Below are 19,276 nucleotides of genomic sequence, written 5' to 3' on the forward strand. Positions count from 1 at the left end.
TGTCTGACATGAGGTGGATAAATAGACAATGGTATCTACATTTAATCTACAATATTTGACATATGGGAAAATAAATACAAGGATTTCTTTTAATGAACAAATTCTTATCCAGGTAAAAAAAACTTAGTTTTAAGAATTAGTTTTAATGAGGCTGGGTATTCCTTTAAATGATGATGTTATGGATTGACAAAATGGATATGGATGAAGAAATGGAATTTATATAGACCTACAAATATTTTGGATGTAATAGTAGATGGCTTAGCGAACAATAATGAAAAGAATTTATTCTACACATTTGGTGTTTGTTGAAATCGGTTCTTTTGTTGTCGCAAAATCTTATGGTTGATGTTTTTCTCTATTCTTTATTTTATTAAAATGTTGATTGGATTAATTGTTGTTTGTTTATTCTCGCATTTGCTTTGAGTGCTAGTTATTGAATTGATACTCCAAAAAGGAGTTTCGTAAAGTTTAACTATGATACTTGATTAAACTTTTCATGCCAAAATTCTTAGTGAATCTTTCCCATGAGTGTTAGGAAATAAGTATTGAAACTGACTCTATCACAAGTAGCATTATAAACTGATAGATGGCACTAGTTTTAATTACAGTGTTAGTTGTATTTAAGTTTAAGTAAAGCATTAGTTTGAGAGTAGCTATAGAATTAAGTAATAGTTATAGAAGTAGGTATAGTTTTTAGAATTAGATACAGAAGTAGATATAGTAATAAGAATTAGATATAGAAGTAGATATAGTAATAAGAATTAGATATAGAAGTAGATATAGTTATAAGAATTAGATATAGAAGTAGATATAGTTATAAGAATTAGATATAATGGTAGGTATAGTTTTAAGAATTAGATATAGTTTTAAGCACATTTTAATGCCATCATATCAGTTTACATTTAATGAAAAAGTTCAGGTGTTGTTAGATTTAGTATTCAAATTAATATCTCAGATAACTGAATTTGATGCTAACTTCCAGACATGCAATTTTACACTTTTATTCCTCTAAAAATTTCTGCGCCTTACACATCTTTGTACGTTATTAAAAAAATAATTACTAGCTTAAATGTGAGATATAATTCTTCTAGGGTTCACAAATACGGTATATTTTAAGAGTATGGTACCATACTAATATCCGGGCGACTAAATTATTTAAGAAATATCTGAGGAGAATAAAACGGTATGAGTTCTGGTGAAATTAGTAGTGTCGGGTCTTCAAGGCATCGATAAAATCGGATATCTATTTAAAACTATTCGGTATTAAATATCCACCGTACGAGTGACTATTTTGAAGAGTTTAAAAGATTATTCGGCGCAGAGCGTGTTCGGGAAGTAATACGTTGTGGCGAACCGAACTAAATCGTTTACCGATGTATTTCGATAATATGAGGTCTCTAGAACAGTTAGAATTGACATATTGTGACTGAACAATTAATTTACTGTTATTAATGTGCCAAGCAGAACTGGGCGCAGAGCATGTATGAGTTGTAATTTAGTAAAATTGCTTGTCTTGCGTCGAATTCGTTCCTATATTTTACAGTTTATGTTAACAATAAGAAATAGCCAGGAAATTTTTGAGCAGTACACCTTGCACTGTGCAAGAACAATTCCTTAGATGATTGGTCAGATGGGCTTTATTTTGTCGTAAGTTTCAGTGCAATATAAAAACGGTATATGTTCTTATATTCATTATGAGTAATGAATTTAAATTTTACATAATTTCCAAATGTGCTTTTATTTTTATTATGTTCAACGTTTATGAATTTAATGTTTTGGGATATTTTTTCATTCTGTTGAGAGTTTAATGTTCATGGACTTGTTTTCGCTGCAGTAGATTAACAATCCATAGGGGTTAATCTCTCAAAAGATGGAATCCTTTTTTTAAGATTCAAAACGTGTGAAGTAAGATAAAAGTATTTTTTTATTTTTTTTAATTGTTTATGAAAATTTTAAATGAATTACTAATCAATTATTTAGAAGCTGATATTCTTCTACCAACAGTTAGTCGGCAACAATGCTTAAAGAAATGTACTATTTTCTTTTTGTGTATACATTGACCTTGCATGTAAATAGAACATCTTCTGACCATAAACGTTTTACCCTTCGCACAATGTAAGCATTGCTGTTTCAATATTTCATAAAAACGTTTCCAAAAAGTTTTCATTTTCTGGTAATATGATCTTCAAAATATTATGAAAAGTTTAGATTGTTGAGTTAGAAGTTGGTTTGTTATCTTGTGTAAGAGGGCGTTCACAGAAGTTGCCACTAGATTACTGATGGACACCACATTTCTGACTATCAAGTAGGTTGCACTAAGTAGACAGTTACTTTCGTTATGTAGATAGAGTATGGAAGTAAACCCGGTTGCTGTAATATGTTTCTTTGGGGTTCGTTGGTTTATGGGTTCATTGTAGGCTGCTATTTCTGTTGTGCAGCTAAAACATGGAACTAATCTGTACCACCGTATTACGTAAATCTACGTCTTATGAATCCCAAGCCTAGCAAAAATTAGTTATAATAATAATAATTAGTTTTTAAGTTTACTTAGTTATAAGTTGAGGAATTTTTACCCATCACGACAGAAGAAAGTCATATGTTTGGAATTCCAATGGGTGCCAAACAGTTTTGTTAACTTGGCTACAAGACAAGAGAAATGAAACCTTTAAGACAGAGGAATCGCAAAGGTTGCCAAACCCAATTCGCATTTCACGAATCTCATTGGGAGCGACAGGTGTTTAGTTTATGAAGTAAAGAATTAGATTAAGCCTTTAAAGTTCGCGTTATTTTTTTAAGATTTCACATATTGGTGTTCACATCACTTGAAAGTAATTAAGTAATTTAGGGGTAAACAATATGCACCCCAAATTCAGACGAAACATAAATCTTAGGACTCTCAATGGCTGTCAGTGATTAGTTAGTAACTTAAGTTAGCTTTAAGTCAGCTAAAATACCCCTTCAAGGCAGATAAAAGCCATACTTTGGGAATATCAACGACTGCCAAACGTGATTAGTTAGTAAGTTATGTTAGCTGTAAGTCAGGTAAAATACCCCATCAAGACAGATGAAAGTCGTACTTTGGGAATATCAACGTGTGCCAAATGTGATTAGTTTTTATGGGAATAGAATAATTTAAGCTTATAGTCTAGTACAAGATATTAGTGCAATAATTTTTAAAAAAAATTTTATTCACATCATCTGCAGTTAGTTTAGTTAGATAGTAAAATGTTTGTAGTTAGCATAGTTATAAGTTGGGCATTATGCCCCTGCCATATCAGAAGCACCATATCTTTGGGATATCAATAGATGCCTAAAGTAATTAGTCGGGAAATATTCACCAGTTATATAAGAAGAAACAATATCTTTGGAATCTCAATGGATAGCTTATTTAGTATTTAAGTATTAAGCATGTAAGTATTTAGTTTGTAACTTAGATTAGTTGTGTTGGGCAGTATGCCCCTGCCATATCAGAAGAAACTATATCTTAGGAATCTCAATGGATGCCTTGAGTAATCAGTATATAAGTTATTTAGTTGTAAGTTGGGCAGTATGCCCCGGCATTATTTGAAGGAACTATATCTTAGGAATCTCAATGGTAGATATGACATTAGTTCATAAGTAGATTTTAAGGAAATAGTTTGGAACAAATCGTTTAATTAGTTACATACCAACTATAATATTAATTTCAGTGTAAGTCATCTAATAATAACACATTCTAAACTAACTTAAGTGAGCACTTCAATTTTGTTTTGCAGACTGTTGAAGTGCTCTTGAAGTATTGTTATGTGTTTAAATTTCGCTTTTATATTTTTTTTGTACACATAGCATTATTGGTGCAAGTAAAGGACTTTTTTTCTTTTGGAACAGATAGAGTATATTTCCTGGCAATATATTTTTATTAATTTATCTGGGTTTTAATCTTATAAAAGAAGGTTGTATTTAGGTAAAAGAGTGACATTGATTAGAAGGAGGAAACGGTTGAATAGGTTTAATTGCGTTCGCTGGTTATTGGGAATCTTGTCGAGATGGTTTCATTTCAAATTCGTCCAAGGATAGGTGATATTTTCTAGCTAGTATTGATAGCATTTTCAAACGCTTCGTTTGGGAGCATCTAGTAACCCCTTTATAGTCTGCTAACTTTAAGTTCAGTAGTGATCACCTTGCTTAGCTATTATCAGCTCCAGCGGTTTTTTTAAAATTTATTTTGAGAGAGAATGAAAACAAGTGATTAAAGCTCCTTGAAGAAATTGCAGTATATTTTTTTTACGATCGTCGGGTTTTCGATATTTACCGCCGTTATCACTTTGTTATTTTTCGAAATATAACGATGCCTTCAATTTGGAAATCTCTTACGACGCCATACGCCCCTAGTATCCAAGAAAGCCCAGATTCAAGAGGATTCTATGGACAGGATCTTTTTTTTCTTTTATGTTTCAGGATATGACGTGATTCTCTGGAGAGTATAGCTTTACCCAGCAACAGGTAGTTCTCAGGAGTCTGATTGTTTCTGCATTAATAGCTTCGCAGGGAATCAGGAATCTTTATGAGTTTTTATAGTTATAATTGGTTCACTTACTTTTCCAAATTTCTAACATAATCTTGCGTTTTAATAATAATTATAATTCCATTTATTTTACATTTTCATATTCTATTAATATGGTGTAATTAACAGCATGATAATAATGCATGAAAAAATTAAATCATTTCACTAATTGCATGTGCACTAATCACTTAAATGAATACTTGGAATTATAATTATTTAAAACATTTTAGTGGTAACTATCAATGGTTTTCTTCGGCTTTTTAAGGCCAACTGTGAATCAATTATACAGACTAATAAAATATTGTATTAGATTTATTTCGTATACACATTCTGCACAACACTTCGTGACAAAAAAACACTAGCTCCGATTTTACACATTACACGATTCAGTTTTTTTAATTTGTCGTTTCTAGGTTGATTTGTTTAATTTCAGGCTGAGGTTTTAGTTGTTAATTGTCTTCCAGTTGTTTCTTGAATTTCATTTTCTTTTGTTTGTTTTGCGGACTTGGTTTTCTTCAAGTCTGTATCTTTTTGTAAGTCCAATGATCCACAAGTCCAAAAACCCCTTTTTTCCGAACGCCTTTCTGATTATCCCTCCTATTTCCCTAATTGCCCTATCCTATACATATCCTAGAAATATAGGTTTAAGTCATTCTAGTCACTGGTCATTGCAGACAGATCTCCCTGTATATCCCTCAGTCACTAAATGATTTATTTACTCTATTCCCTTATCCTCCAATTTTCCCCAAATCCATTTTTCCGAACTCCATTATCTAGAGTTCTATGTTACCTAAAGACCAACTAGAATGTGGATGTGGGTAGAAAGGCGTTCTTTGGGGAGCGAAAACTGATCTCTACCTCCTCGAGGTGCTCCCCGGGCAACTACTCCCGGGAGTAGGCTAACAGAGACAGTACACTTTTCAAACCTATTAAATTAAAATCTTTTTTCTAATTTAATTAACTTTTATAAATACCAAGATGTTTATTTTACGATAACACCTCCCGTAGGGGGGAAGTGGACTGGCCTAGCGTCCCTGCGGTAACCCTAGCTCTAACGACACGAACAATACACGTTCACCAAAATTGCGCGACGTATTTACTTGTTTTTAAGCAATGCGAAATGTTTATTCTCTTGAAAGTACTACAAACTATAAATTAGGACAGTTTTAAAAGGGTTGTAGAATATAAAATTTTTATCTGGTGCAGCATTACGAACGTTTGAGATATCTATCTAGAGACGAAGCAGCTATGATATGGAAGCCAAAAATCGTTAATACGAATTATGTAAATAAGAAGCTATAGAAGTCAGCCAAATCCTGACACTCAGTGAAGTGGAAGTCAAGCATCGTTTTAAATTAATTAATTCAGTAAATTTATAGCTAGCTATAACTGTGATGCAGTGTTGTGAAAATAAAAAAATTTTGTTAACATAAGTAAGTTTTAGGAAAAAGCTTAAATTATTCTTGAAACCTATTTCTGTTTAGTTGTTAGTTATAAGATAGTTTAAAGAAACGGTAATTCCAAGCTGTGATGAGGACGCCAAACATCGTTCTGTAATTAAGGTCATTAGTTTCAAATAATAGTTATAACTTTGATGCAGTAATGTGGAAACCAATATTTTTCTAAACGTAATTTAATTAATTTTATAAGAGAGTTATAATCTTTATGAGGTGATGTGAAAACTGTCTTATATAATAAGAACTCTTATGATTCGAAGCTATGCCTACTTTGATGTCTGGCATGTGGTGGATAAATAGACAATGGTATCTACTTTGAATCTACAATATTTTACATATTGGAAAATAATTAATTAATAAAATTCTTTGATTAACAAATTCTCATCAAAGTAAAAATAAATTAGTTCTAATGAGGCTGGGTTTTCCTTTAAATGATGACTTTACGGATTGGCAATGTGGATATGGATGAAGGACTTGAATTGTAATAGTCCTACTAATATTTTGGATGTAATAGAAGATAACTTGGCGGACAGTGGAGACAAGAATTTGTTCTACACAATTTGGTGAAATTTGGTCCTTTGTTTGTTGCAAATTCTTATGGCTGATTTTTTCTATTTTTTTTTTATTATTAAAATGTTGATTGGATCTATTGATGTTTATTCTCGCGTTTGCTTCGAGTCCTAGTTATTGAATTGATACTCCAAAAGATTATTCACATGGACTTAAAGAAAATAATTCTTTCCTTCAGTCCCTGACCCAGTCGCAATAAATATCGATTGATTAATAATCCCTGCTAATCTTCATTGGTGGGGAATATTTTGGGAAGCGGATTTGTGAATTCTTATCTTTACTGATCCTCTATATTCTTCCTTAGCATTTATATATTTTGTTAGTCTTCTGGCGCAGACTTTGTTAATTATTTGTGCATTTATTCATCCAGAAACTCATCAGTATTCTACCTTCGTTTTATTTTTTCTACTAATAATATCGAGTTGGAGTTTCGTAATATTGATTAAACTATTCATGCCAAAATTCTTAGTGAATCTTATAAGAGCTAGGCCGTATGTCGACCTAGGTACACTTGGACTTATCGGACTTTTAAAATATCATTTATAAAATGGAATGTTAGATTAATGCCAGTTCCAGTCATTTGTTTTTAATTTCATTTTTTCAGCCAAGAGACTGTTCTTGAGAAAGCAAGAGTGAGAGAGAGTAAATGAGAAAGATATCTTTTTTTAATCATGCAAAAGAATTGCATTAATATTCGGGTGCTTCTTACCTCCAATGCCACAAAGTCGTTGACTCTCATAATTCAATATTGCTTAGATTCCGAGTTATTGGAACTGTACATTCAGCTAATCTAACACTGATTGAAGGATTTAAAAATCAAATGGTAGCCGATAATATAGAAGTTGATGTTTGCGATGAAGCGGGATTTAGAGTATGATGAAAGTACCTTGGGAATAGTAATTCGGCCAGGAAAACATTTCATTAGTTTTCTTAAAAATTATATCCAAGCTAAACCTCATCAAATTGAAAGCTTAGAAGACGTGAAGTGTTCAATTTATGCCAGTAGTCGATTCTTTCATTCATGGTAGGAAATCTAATCGTTCTTTAGATCTCAGAGAAAGACATTATACGCCTTTCTTCTTTAACTGGATCAGTATAAAAAAGAAAGCACAAGTTAAATTGTTTTTACCGACATTCCTAATGTAAGGTGAAAGTGAAAATAGAGAGGGAGCAAAAAAGAAAACTCTTCAAATCTTCTTGAAAATTGGAATATATTTTACATAACAAATAAATACAATAATTATTGTTTTCAAGTAAAATATGGCAATTAAGTCTATCAAATTCGGTTTTGTCACTAAATGTTTACATTATTTTCTAAAAATTAGAATTTAGTATCTATAGCATGTAAAATATTTGAAACCACATTAGCTGCAGGTAATAAGTAAATAGGTAAGGTCTCTATTTATTTTTAAGTCTTTTAACTGTTTAGCTTACAGAGCGATGAGGATGTGTACAAATTTGTACACATTTAAATTGGACATTTCTGACGAATTGTTTTTTTCTTGAAAAAACATACTTGCTGTTAGATACGTACTTGAAATCTCCCTTCTACAAACCACAAGAACCCATCACTTTTAATCATAATGTGTTAATTAAAATATTCTATGAGGAACGTTCAGAGTAGGACCCTAAATCATTCCAAAGTTCGATTTTTAATTTTTTTCAAAGAACTGGGAAGGATTTTAATAATTTGTTTCCTTATTCTAAAAAGATTTAAAAATCTGAATCAATAAATTAGTGTTGAGAGATATATTACACTAATTTTCCAGTTTCCCAAAGTGAGCTACGTTCTCTTGAAAAATTGAACCAAAAGCCACATTTCTTCAGCTGAAAAAGTCGGGATCACAAAATATTTTTATTGTGCATTACCGTTTTTACTGCGTACATTTTTATATTCAAAATTATAAGGAAAACAAACAAAAAGAATTCCTTGTGTCTGACAGCTTGTGAATTGTAAAAATTAGTAGAAAAATACTCTTTTAAATATTTTCTAAAACTAATATCAAGTAGTTTTTAAGGAAATTAAGGCCTGTAATAGATACATTTTATACTTTTTAAATAAAAAAAATGATAAAAATTGGGCAGCTCTTTTTAACTTTTAGACTCTAAATTAATTAAAATTCACAATACTGTTACCAAATAGAATAATTTGTATTCTATTTATATTTGTCAAATATTTAAATAAAATTGACAAAAAAAAAAGGATTGTAAGCAAAAAAGAGCTTCTGAGCCCTTCTACATTTTGAATCAAAAGTTGATATTTTGGCCATGTTTTGAATGTTAAAGCTTTTTTCCAGTTTGCAGAGCACTCCAGTGGTGACTTTTGGAAACTTAGATGTTTGCAATAACCTTCCACTTTTATCAATATTTAGTTGGTGCGTTACGTTACGTAGGAGCAAATTGTTCAGCTTGTGTTATTATTTTTTGTTTTTTTATTTGCTTTTTGGATATCATAATAACAGAGCGTCATTATTCCAGTGTGATTCATCACGGTGCATGCATTTCTTTGAAAGCTGCAGGAGTGAAGAATTTTGTTGATGGCAAAACTTTCCTAGAAGTTTTATTATTATTAAAACATTTCTATTATTATTGGATGGATCCAGGGCATGCAATATAAATAAACCACTGCTTCTAAAAGATTTGTGGATTTTATCACAAACTTCTCTTTAGTGTTGAATTTTTATTTTTGCTGTTGCCGGAAAAATCTTTAAAAAAAATCAGTAATTTTCTTGTTAGTCTCTGGTTCTATTGTATCATTCATCATGAAATTTCCAGAGGTTTTAGTGGTCACTGGTTAACAATAAAAGGTAACAGAATCACTTTCAGAAACGCCTGATGAAAGCCTAGGAAGGAGGAATAATTAAAAAAAAAAAACCTCATTTATTTTTTGAGTATCTTTACTTCTTAATTATTTAGGTTTTAGAGAAGATCTTACTTTTGGTGTTACACTATTGATCTGTGGATGGGATGATTGCAAACCAGTGTGATCCATGTGTTGCTAGCTTTCCTTGGAAAGCTATAGCAGTAAGGAAGAATTATATTCATGGGGAAACTTTTCTTGAAATAAGGTTTGTTTTATAATAATAATAATTTGGCTTTTTAAAATAAGTATAATATAGATTTTTAGGTAGAACTTATTATTCGTGAGGTGGAGGTAACAACAGATCACAGATTTATAGCGGTAAGAAATTACTTTTTAATTAAAAATGATTCTGTAAGAATATTAATTTAAGAATTGTAAATAAAATCTATCGATAATTTTGAAGGTGTGGTTGTTGAGTTATTGGTTAAAACGAGCGAGAAAAATGGCATTGTAATATAAATTACTTTACGGAAGGTTATGCAAGATTCAACTAATGCTAAAGGTGGCAAGGGTTATGCAAGAGTGTATTCAAACAGGGTATGTAGTTATAAAATATTCAAATAATTAAAATTCCTATAATCTATAAAGTTTAATTGTTTAGATTCGTAAATCACAAAATTAATTGATCAGTTATTTGAAGAGCTTCTTCGCCTTCAAGATTTCATTATTATAAGGGTTGCACTTGTTCCTTACAAGCAAAAGTATCATTCATTATGCAAAATTGTACGGTAGGAAATTAAAGCGGATTGTGGGGTGAAACTGATCACTGATTTGGTAGCTCACTAATCTGAATAGAATGTTCAGATATTTGCAATGTATCCGTTTTATGAGACAGAAAGAAGAAATACATTACATAAAGACACTTAACATGGCTCTTTTTATAAAATGATAAATCAAATATTAACTTGAAAATTCAAATACTTAATTACGCAACAAAAAAAATAAGTATTGAGTTGTTAAGTAACTGTTAAAATAAATTTAAATAATCTGTATAAATAAAAACTGAAATAAAAAATATCAATAAAATTAACTAAACTTATTAATAGCATTAAATAATTTATACAATTCAGTTTTAAATTTTGCTATCATAGTACTATGGGTTAATGTTGGAGGTAAAGATATCCATCATAAAGAGGATTGAATAAGCAATGAATTTTTGCAACTAACGGTTCTCAATAGAGAAAGAATTAAGTATCAACTTCTGTAGTGTTTCTAAGAACTAATCTCATGAATATCAAATAAATGTTACAGGTGTTTATTCCTGAAGAGCATTACAAGAAGTTGTTACCTAGGAAATACTTGCTTAAGTACTTCACACATAGCCAACGAAGAACGATGAAGTGAAGGGTAATATGTTCATGTCTTTTTTAATTCAAAATATAAAGGACGTATAAATTATGAGATCTGGCAATTTTAAATTCAGCTTTGCAGGTTATCATTATACATCAGCGAACAGTAATCAAGGTAAGGAAATATGGTTGCGACGAACTGTTTACGTACTGAAATATACAGAATGTTTTAAATATATTTTATTTGGTACAACGTTTTTGAAATTTTTTTAGAAAGGATATTAACATGATTATTCCACGATGTGTTGTAATTGTGACACCCTAACATTTTGCTGATATTACGTATGGAGTAGGGTTCTGATTTGCTGTAATGTTTAAAATGGAACTAGTAGTTAACTATTGTTCTGGCTCTTACAACAATCAGGGTTTTGGTTTTAGAAATATTAAACATAATGTGGATGGTTTTATAGCTTACTAGATTTGCTGTTGGAATATGTTGTCGGATCGTTCTTAACCTCTATGTATCTGTTTTTGTCGATGAAGTCTTCCATCTTTTTGTAAATATAGTCTGAACTATATTAACATTAACTATATAATCTGAACTGAGTTGCCTATGCCCGCTTTGTTAATTGGTGATTATTGCCTTCTTTTGTGATTTAGGTTTTTTGTGGTTCAGTGTTCCTGATTGTTTAGTTCTATGTCTTCAGTTTAGTACGTGTATTTTTGATAATTTCAGCCGCTAAATGTTCGCGTACTTTTTTTATCATGAGGTAATTTTACTGCCATTCCTGCGTCGATCGTTAGATGCTCTATGTTTTTGATGTGGTTATTATTTTTGATATAATATTAATATACATAAGTTCTTTTTCTTGATTAAATGTGAATGTTCAAACTCAAAGAAGAATATGCTAGCTTGTTTTTTGATTGTCATAAAATTATCTTTTAATATTTGCCTTCCGACCGTCGAGGTGAACACATCTCCCATGACATATCAAGATTGTATATGTGGAGAGAGGTGTTTTGACTAGATATTTTTGGGGCGAAGAGCGACGCTGACCCCTCCTCACAAGAGCGACTCTGCAGTCGTACTGAGTAGTGATGGGCTATTTGAGCGGACTCGTTCCATTGGAACGAGTCCGATGGTGGAACGAGTTGATTCAAATCCCTATTTTAAAAAAAAGTGATTCCGCCCCGCCCCAAAAAAATTAAAATGAAAATGAGACAGCAGAGGTTTTGGAACGATTAAACATAAGAACAAATGTCACGTAATTTATTAAAATATATCATTAACAGTTAGCTTTTCCAGTTAATAACAAAACTATATTTCTTTTACACACATTAAGTACTATCCCTAATTTCCAGTTGCTCTGATAAATATAAAATTAACAACGTAACACAAATATTAACCCAAAAATAGGCTAGTCAATTATAAATTAAAGCAATTTTGTCATTATCTAGCTTGACCACTGGAAGACTGGAGTTAACTTGCTTCAAGAGGATTCAATAGAGAAACGGAAATGGGTAGGAAAGTATTCCATAAAAATTCTAACCCTTCAAACAAAATTATAATTACTCACAATATTTATCTAATAAGAATTGAATATCAAGCTTTTAAAATATTATCTTATTGTTTTACAAAAAGAAAAAGCTGTGTGCTTAATCTTTAACTAAGCGCTGGACACTCTTACTCTTATCTTCATTGGCGTAAGTTTAAACGTGTACATGTCCGCATGACGGTCAAAGTAAAACTGAGCCAAAATGTAGTATTACCTAATTGGTTTACTTACTGTAGTATCCCTCCCACTCTATCACCTATTTCACAAACATTCATCAATTGGAAATATTTTGTAGTTAAATATTCGTTTCATTTGAATACAAAAAACATAATAACGCTTTCTTAAGATGATTTTAATTTTTAAATTTTGTTTTTGTCCATTACTCTTATAAAATACGAAGAATTTCAAATAAAATATAATACACAAACACAAAATGATCTAGTATGCAGGTGGAGTCAGTCGTGGTTGCCATGGTAATGGAACCGTTAAACGACTCCGGCCCAACTCTAGCATTTTCATTGGTTAAATCCACTGGAGTTGGTGGAGTCGAATCCGGAGTGATTTAAATCCTTTTGAAACCGGACTCGTTCCACTTTTTCGTTCACTGATTCTAGCCAATAGAAATTGCTGGAGCTGGAACCGGAGTCGTTTAACGGTTCCGTTACCATGGTAACGACGACTGACTCCACCTGCATACTAAATCATTCTGTGTTTGTATATTATATTTTATTTGAAATTCTTCGTATTTTATAAGAGTAATAAACAAAAATAAATTTTAAAAATTAAAATCATCTTAAGAATCTGCTTAGAATAAATAGAATAATATTTTGCTAAAAAATATTTCCAATCGCCGAATGTTTGTGAAATAGGTAATAAGAGTGGGAGGGAGTCTGTAGTAAGTACGCTCTTTAGGTAATATAATTTTTTTGTCTCTAGATATGTAGCTATAGCAATAAGGGCCATTTTTTTTTTTTTTTTTTTTTTTTAATGATTTAAGGCGCATCAACATCCAAGGTTATTAGCGCCCGGAGCTTTTTCCAGTGCACTGCCGGCCTCCGGACAGTGTTCTCTCGTTACAGACAACACTGTCCATCACCGGACAGTGAGCTGTAAGAAGCTCCTAGGAAGAGAAAATCTAAGGGCCAGCTGCTGGATTCGAACCCGGGACCTCCGCGTGGGAGTCCAGTATGCTAACCTCATAGCTAATCCCTTCCCTAAGGGCCATTTCAATTTCATCTTTCGTGCTGATAACAATATTTCATGTGTGTCTGTCTTCTGATGATAAGCAGATAAGGGTGTTTTCCAGTGGTAAATCTTAATTAAGTTGAAGAGCATGTGCTTTGTTGATTTCTAAAATATTTTCAAAGACTAATATTTTCCTAAATTAAATAATTATTTCATTTTTATCTTTTGTTTTTCTTTATTGAATATTTGAAAATATTTTAAAAGCAAAATATTTAATAAATTAGTTTAATTTTTTTACTTTTTTATTTATTTTATTTTATTTATTTATTTATTTTTGCCCATCAACTACGGGGTTATTATCGCCTTTTTTACTATTGTTTCTTATTTTTTAAATTTAATATTTTATTAATTTTTAGTAAATTAATTTCAGACAAATGCCAAAACGCAGTGAAATTTGGAATCACTTTAATTCTATTGATTCTGTCAAAGCTAAATGCCGGTATTGCCACGAAATCGTTAGCTTTACAAGTGGCTCTACTAGTAATTTGTTCAGACATATGAAGAGAAAACATCCTATATCATTCAATAAAAGAAAGAATACAGAGCAAAGCACTGAAGAGATCCCTGTTAAGAAATCTCATTTAACTTCTATAGACACTCAAAATTTAAGCTCGCTTCCCTCTACTAGTTTAGCTTCCATCCATTCAGAAGTTGCAGATGTCGCTCCTCTCTCTTCATCTGCCCATAAGGCTCCGGTAATTCAAAAATCCTTGACTGACTTTGTAGAAGTAATCAAACCTTTGCACCCCAGTAAGTCCAAGGAAATTGATGAACAATTGCTCAAAATGATAGTAAAAGAATATCATCCTTTTAGTATTGTTGAAGATCAAGAGTTCAGAAAATTAATTAAATTGCTTTGCCCCAGTTATAATGTACCTTCACGAAAGTATATATCCAACAGTTTACTCCCAATGATTTATAAGCGGGAAGAATCAAAATTAAAAAGTAGATTCAACGAAGTAAATGCCGTTTGTTTAACAACTGATTGTTGGACATCGGTGAATAATGAAAGCTTTATTGCTATAACTGCCCACTACATAGACCAAAACACAAATTTACAAACACATTTATTGAAGTGTACTAGTTACTCTGAACGACATACAGCGAATAACTTGGCCTCACACCTGCAATCCACGGTCCAAGAATGGGAACTCACCAATAAAGTAACTGCCGTTGTTACTGATAATGGTGCAAATATTGTTTCGGCAGTAAAGCAGTGCAATTGGAGGCATATTTCTTGTTTTGCCCATTCAATGAATTTAGTTGTCCATTCGGGAATCGCAGAAATTCGCGTAACGACCGACAAAATTAAAGCTTTAGTAGAATATTTTAAAAGAAGTTCTCATTCTCTGACCAAGCTACATAATACACAAACACAGATGGGTTTCCCAAAATTAAAATTAAAACAAGACGTCCCCACTCGTTGGAACTCCACATTTATAATGTTTGATCGCGTTTTAAAAACCAAACAGCCATTGATCGCGACCATAGCTTTATTAAATCTACAGGGTGAACATAATATAACAACAATCGATTGGGAAATATTAGAGAGCGCGGTTCAGTTATTGCAGATATTTAATGAAATTACGGACGAAGTAAGTTCGGAAAATTATATAACAATTTCTAAAATTATTATATTCTCGCGCTTTATGACCGATCACGTTTCAAAATTTTTGCACACAAATTACAGACCTGAAATACAATCAATGGCTCGAGTAATTTGCGCTAATATTTCAAATCGGTTTTCCAATTTAGAATCGGTAGAAATTATAGGTCAATCGATGATTTTAGATCCGCGATTTAAAAACGAAGGTTTTTCGAGCGACATTAAATTCCGGAAAATGTACCATTCTCTTGCCACTAAATTATCATTTATTCAAATTCCGAAAGCTTCGTTATCTACCGATGTTCCATCATCCACAACTTCTACTTCTAGTCTTTGGCGGGAATTCGATGCAAAAATTAAAACGTTAAACGCGAAACAGACCCCAGTATCTGCCAGTATAATTGAATTAGACAAATATTTGGCAGAACCTTTTTTAAATAGAGAAGCCAATCCGTTAGATTGGTGGAGAGAGAGGAAAGACTTATATCCCAGATTGTATGACGTTGTTTTGAAAAGATTATGCATTCCAGCCACTTCAGTTCCTTGCGAAAGGATTTTCTCTAAAGCTGGACAAATATTAGTTGACAGACGCAATAGATTAAAGTCGAGCAATGTTTCTATGATATTATTTCTGAATAAAAATTTACATTAATTAATTTCTTAAGTTCTAAGTAGCTTTAAACTTTAATCCTTCTCTAGTCTGTGATAATGCTGTGATAAAAATTATTCATTTTGTTTTGTATTGGGATATATATATATATATATATAGACGGCTTAGTTTTATTCATTATTAAATATTTAGTAATATAATTTCATTTCGTTAATCTTTCTTAGTTTATGTTCATTGTTATATTTTAATTTGTTTGCATGTACATATTTTAAGGTCCAACTAACATCATTGATACCTTTAACAACCTTATTTCCTTCCCATTTCATTTCCCCTCCTGGCAGGGTAACTTCAACCTCCCAGTGGTCCTGCTGGATATTAACAAAACTGCTTTGTTTTAAATCTTGTTCTTGTGTAAAGCTAATTTTATTTGATGTTGTCAATAACAATTAGATATTATATATCTTTTAAAACTGTTGCAAATTACATGTAGTTTTGTTATTAACTGATGAAGTTAAGTACTAATAAAATATTTAATAAATTGCATGATATTTGCACGAAAGCATAGGATAGGTACGGCAACTGGAATCGATGAACGAGTTTTTGGAATCGATTCCGACCCTGGAGTTGATTCAAATCCAATGATTCCACAGGCGGACTCGTATAGCCCATCACTAGTACTGAGGAGACATCTTGTTTGACAGTTGTATGTTATATACGCAGTTCAAGTGCTCCCTGGTGGCAAACATATGAACTAACTTTTCTTTACATAGCTAACAAGTCTAGTAAGTGCTGCTGTCCTGGTGGCAAATATGTGAACAATTTTTTCTTTTTTACTTTTTACTGATGCAATTTTTTCAACTTTTTTTACTTTTTCTGTTTTTACCTCTTCCTGTCGCCATTTTTTCGAACTGCTATTACTTTACTTTATTTTTTTTTGTTTAATGTGAACGGAATTTTTAGTTTTATACATACCTGTACATTACTTTATTTGCCTCTTATTATTTTTACTCTTTTTTAACTTTGTTTTTATAAAAATAAGAAGTCTATGGGAAAAGAGAAAATACATAATGACGTTTTTAATAATGTATAGATAATTCTTTATTTTGCTACCATTTATACATTTTTTTTTCTCTTTCGTACTACAGAAACATTTTAAATTCAATTACATTCTTTTAGGTAATGATTCTTAAAATTATCTACATTGTAAAATTAAAATTTACATTACATTTTCAACATCATATATACTTTTTACAAATAATCGACTGAATAATAAAAGAATTGGAAGAGTGCAGTTGGATAGTTGTTTTTCAATTTCTTTTTCATTTTGACTTAATTCGATGAACATTTTTTGCAGGAAGCACTCCAGTTTCGCCTGTTTCAACTCTGGAAAATGACATTATACAATGAGATAGACTGTTTACTGAATGATCCTATAAATAAAACTCAACCTCCTTGAAAATCAATGTTAATTTGTGTAGGTTTAAACAAAAATAATTATTTCCTAGGATTTACGGATGGATGGATGAGAACCATCTAATAAGCATTACCAATGTGCTGCTGAATGTATAAAAGGTATAAACTGAGCATTTCTGTGCTGTTAGCCGGCAAAAAATAAGAAAAGTCGACGGGAGAAAGTACTGGAAATTAATAAAATTAATTCGTAAGTAATAATTTTAACTAAATTCACACCTTGTGTTAGACTGCAGAAATGAGAGCTTTTTTAAGTTGAAGTAAAATCTGGTTAATCTTATATTAGCCCTCGGAGTTGTGGCCTATTTATTTTGAGTGCATGCATTGTAGAGCAAAAGTTACCATTTACGAGTACTTTCAAATAATTCATTGTTAGTTCCCGCACACGCTAGCGGCTATTTAGTTTGAGTTTAGTTCCCGCTACAGTGCCGAGCCTTATCTTTCCTTTTTTTAACTTCATTTGACATGTTATTGTTCACAGTTTTTACTCTCTTGAGGGCATGAATGTTGTCTGAGTGAGGAAGGCCACATGAAAGTTTTGAGATTTTGTATGGGATGTTGGTTTAATTAGTAATAGATAGGTGAGTCCACAAAGAAATGAAACTGATGAAACAAAGCCGTGCGATAGATGAGTAGGGATGACTGTGCAGTCTATAATCTGTAGTCAGAAGGGTTCTATTTTTATCCAAAGCTTTCAATAGCTTTGCCAGTAATGCTCAGCTTTCTTGTGGAAATGATTACCTCTATGGACCCTTCTTTACATCCAGCAGCACGCCGTTATTAGGTGATTCTCATCAATTCTATTCTGGGGTATTAAGAATTGATTATTGTCAAGGTAAGCAATCCACTTGCCACTCTGCCTATGTGGTACTTCTTCAGGTAATCTTACCTATTATTTCATACATTATCAGTATTGCAACAAACTAAAAGCTCCTTTCTCATAAATAATCTTTCCCTTTTAATCGGAATAAGTAATGTTTTAATTTGTATAAAATTTTATTTGATAAATTGGCGAATTCTGTAGCAAATATTCTTTTTTTTACTAAATTTACTATTTTTACACTACGACGTGTTCATTCAAAAATCTGATCATATCTGTTTACAAGATTTAAACTTAAATTTTTATTTTCAATCATTTAATTCATTTTTTTAATTCCTGTAAGATTAACGTTTCTCTTTAAAAATGGTTGAGTGTTAATTTGTAGTATCTTTAGGTAGAACGCTTTATAATTCAAGATTAACTGTTATAAACACTTTATTTCATTCAATAATGATGCTTTTCAGATTGAAACAGCCAATACTGGGAGTACTTCCTGCAAAACTGTTCATCAAATGAAGTTAAAATGAAAAAGACGTGGAGATGACATCCTCCGAACGGAAATATAAAATAACTTATGAACCACCTTCTAAAAAATGTATTATTTAGTTGTATAATATGTAAGTTTATGTCACAATATAGTTAATTATATGAAACTTTTACTTTTGTAAAGATAATGTATAGCTTGGATGAGAATAAAGAAAACACTTGAATTAAAAAAATTCTATTTATTTGAATACCTATTTTTTTTACACAGACTTAATATTTATATTCTATTATTGAACAAATAAAACAATAAAAATTATTAAAAAAGCCAAAAGAAGTGCTAAAAAATAATAAAAACTAAAAAAAGGAAAAAATTGGAACAAAAAACATCAAAAATAAAAAATTAGTTCAAGAAAAATCCGGCAGAGAACGCAAAATATCGAAAAAGATAAAAAATTTAAAAATTAGTTCTAAAAAAATGCGTAAGAGTACGCGAAACATAAAAAAAGTTAATAAAAAGTTAGTTCTAAAAAAATCCGTTGGGAGGGCGCCACAAAACAGACCAGTTTGGCAGTTTGTTTACATATGTAAACAACTTTTACAGTTATTAGTTCTAAAAATGACCACCAGATTTCTCAGCTGTCATCTCTAGTATATATACGTAAACATGAACAAATTTTCTTCAGTACGACTTGAGTGATGCAGGGGGGTATATCGCTCTCGCTCGTCACTCCAAAAATCATTGATATCTTGTCATCACCTCT

At 31.3% G+C, this 19,276-nt stretch overlaps 1 long non-coding RNA gene across 4 annotated transcripts; it reads left to right on the forward strand.

Moving 5' to 3' along the window:
• The first annotated feature begins 8,891 nt into the window (after positions 1 to 8,891).
• LOC141447713 (uncharacterized) lies at positions 8,892 to 18,744 on the forward strand. Of its 4 annotated transcripts, XR_012454526.1 has the most exons (6): positions 8,895 to 9,377; positions 9,487 to 9,751; positions 9,837 to 9,970; positions 10,685 to 10,897; positions 17,094 to 17,213; positions 18,494 to 18,744. It is a non-coding gene; the product is annotated as an uncharacterized lncRNA (long non-coding RNA). The 4 variants fall into 4 exon arrangements; XR_012454528.1 differs by lacking the exon at positions 17,094 to 17,213 and adding an exon at positions 17,245 to 17,399 and having other exon boundaries at positions 8,892 to 9,751; XR_012454525.1 differs by having other exon boundaries at positions 8,899 to 9,751.
• The last annotated feature ends 532 nt before the right edge of the window (positions 18,745 to 19,276 follow it).

Source organism: Rhodnius prolixus, unplaced genomic scaffold (assembly GCF_049639745.1).
Source record: "Rhodnius prolixus isolate KJV_2025 unplaced genomic scaffold, Rpr scaffold_13, whole genome shotgun sequence".
Classification (NCBI taxonomy): Eukaryota; Metazoa; Arthropoda; class Insecta; order Hemiptera; family Reduviidae; genus Rhodnius; species Rhodnius prolixus.